The sequence below is a fragment of the Vicia villosa genome, unplaced genomic scaffold (assembly GCF_029867415.1).
Source record: "Vicia villosa cultivar HV-30 ecotype Madison, WI unplaced genomic scaffold, Vvil1.0 ctg.005064F_1_1, whole genome shotgun sequence".
Classification (NCBI taxonomy): domain Eukaryota; kingdom Viridiplantae; phylum Streptophyta; class Magnoliopsida; order Fabales; family Fabaceae; genus Vicia; species Vicia villosa.
In genome coordinates this window covers 22,016-25,160 of record NW_026706568.1, presented here as the reverse complement: position 1 = coordinate 25,160, position 3,145 = coordinate 22,016, and positions in this window count along the sequence as shown.

The window sequence follows — 3,145 nt, the reverse complement described above, 5'->3', positions numbered from 1 at the left end:
TTATTTTCCGGGCGTTACAGGCTACGCTACAAAAAAATCAATCATCTGGTCCCTTCCAAAAGGCGTGTGCTTCACACTTAGAAGAATGGTATTCACCTTGGGTGGCATCTTTAAGCCCATCTCCCACGGAATTCTTTCCCGACAAAGGCAAATTTCAGGGCATTTCAGTGTCCAATCATCTTCTACCTCTTTAGGTTCAAGAAGATTGAACAGGGGCAGCTGTCATACCCCAAAATTTGCCCGATCAGATCTATATCTTTTAATTCATCAAAGGGTCAAAATTAAGAGTCATGGGGTTTGACATTCCTATTGTCAAACCCGCCCTCTTATAAAATATCCTGAGAATGAAACAGGGTGCGATTAACAGGTGTTTCAAGGACTTCATCATTTGTTAATATTATTTTCCTTTTACTAACATTTGCATCTTTTTTTTGGATTATTATTAGTAATTTTGATTACTTCTAACTATTAGTATTTAATATTATTAATTTTATTATTAATATTAATATTAATATTAGGTGATATAATTATTAATATTATCTAAGGTTATTATTATAGAATTTGTATATATTTACTATTGCTATTATTAAATTTTATTATTAGTTAGTATTAATTTTTATTAGGATTATTAACTATTATTAGAATTAGTTTTAGAATTATTAGGTTTAGTTTTAGTAGGCCCATTAGGTATAAACAAAACCTAATTTAGGAGCAATATAAAAAGAGAGGAGCCGCAAAAAGATCGAGAGGGCTGAAGAACAAAAACCGTAAAAAAAAAATTCGAGGAGAAAGTGAAAATCGAATTTGGAGTTGGAGGAGGTTTCAAAGTGTTTTGAATATTCCAATCAGTCCCTGGGTGCTTCTTGAGGAGATCCCAATCATTATCACATCTGGAAGCATCAAGAATCGGTCCATTCAAGCTACACAGTTCGCAAAGTTTTTTTAGGTTTTGATTATGATGATTCATGTATGGTGAATGCGTTTTGACGGTGTTTTTGTTCTTAGAATGATGATTTAAAACTTTCTGCGTAGTTTAATTCGTGTTTCATTGCAAGCTAGAGAATCTGCCATTGATGGGATTCTAGGTTTTGAATTAGGGGTTCTTGATATAGGAGAAATTAGATCAAGCAAGATCCACCGTTGTGTTTGTGAGGTTTAACCGAGTTGAATCGTTGCTTTATATGGGATTTTCCATGGCGTGTTGTGTTATTTGAATTTTACAGGGCCTATAGCAACATACAAAAGAGCTGTAGGTAAAGGTTTGTTCATTTTCTGAAGAAAAAAACCAACGAAGAAGAAGGACTACTGTGCTGGACGCGGACTGTTTTGCATTTAAAATTTTATGCGTATTATATTTCAATATTATGTTTCAGAAGCGCATCACAAACAGCAAATGGCTCCAGCTCGCATGGCAATTGAAAACGAGCATTGACCAAGGGGGAGGGGGTTCGATCCCCGCTCCCCTCGTTTCTCTTTGAACTTTTTTGTTAACAACATTGCTTGCAGATCCAGCGTCTCTGATGCATGCGTGGTCACCATACTCCCTCAACATCTAACCATTGGATTGCGACCAGCAAGATCAAACGGCTCAGGAGACACGCCTCCACCATACACCATCAACAAGCAGCCACACATAACAAAAACCAGGTTTCTCTATATTTATATATTTACTTAAATATTATTATTAGATTAAATTGTTGTTTTAATTAGGTTTAATTCAATTAATTAATTTAATTAGGACTAGAATTAGGATTAGGTATATATTGGGTTTTAGGAATTATATTCTCTCGATTATTCCGATTATTCGACTATTTGCCCGATTAATTAATCTAATCAATTTTAATTATAATAAAAAACCCTTATAAATACATTAAGATATTAGGGTTTGCTCCATCCCATTTGCCCAAAGTATCAAAGATATTAGGATTTAATTTATTATTCGTTCCGACTAAATCTATTGGTCGCGATGGTTAATAATCGATTAATTTAATTAATCAAATCCTATAAATTAAAATTCAAATAAATTTATTTTGCTAAATGGTTTTAACCATCTTATTGGTTATGATGATTAGCATATTTCCCCTTATCAATTCGTTATTATTTGTAATCGAAACTATCGGTTATGAGGGGTAACGATAAATTAATAAATTAATAATAAAAATACATCAATTTGCTAAAAGTGATAATCAAATCAATCGATTAGAATTGCCAGCTATCCTTTACTAATCTGTTAACTATGGTGATCGAATCTATTGATCATTGCGGTTAATGGTAACAAATTAAAATCAGGGTTGTACGCACAAACATCTAAAACACACTAAACCACGTAACTACAGATTTTCATCTTTTCAACACTGCGATGTTCATAACTACGATAAGGTAATTCAAAATACCTTCGAACTTCTCATTTCAAAACAACTTCAAACCATTCAATTCTAAGGTGTACAATCCTGTGCCCGAACTACGTTGACTCTGATTCTCCATAAGGAGATACGTAGGCACTTGGCAACAAGGCGAGTCCCCCTCCCTAAAATCTCAATTTTCCCCTTATTCAATTCCTTAGTTATAAAACCTCAATATTTTAGCCATAACCTTGACCTTAGATTCAAAGCCAATAGGAAAGGGTTGAGGGTGCCTAACACCTTCCCTCGACCTGAATATAGTATCTTACCCTGATCTCTATACTGCGTAGGGTTTCCTATTCGCCCTTCAGAATAGGTGGCGACTCTAAATTATAAATTTTTAGGCAGGTTGCTACACCTATGTATAACCGACCTCCCGGACTCCAGAATTTCTAGTCTAGGTGAATCCCCACACTTAGCAAACTCTTAGGGTTTAGTTGAGATCTTTTTTCCCCTTTCCTACTCGTAGGACAAATAAGAAAGTTTGTGTGATATCGTAGGAAGAACTGAAACAAAATTCATCCCACCACGGGCGCATTCTCCTTCCAAATTTCGCGTGAAGGGTCTAGCGTGCCGTCCTCCCAAGTGAAACGGGGAGGTAAAAAAAACGACAACCACACACTCTCCATACAAAATCCAGGGACGACACACGGCCGCCCGTGCTTCCACGCACGGCCCGTGTCAGGATGGCTGGGAGCAAAAATAAAAATAAAAAGTAACACGGCCACCCGTGCGTCCAAGCA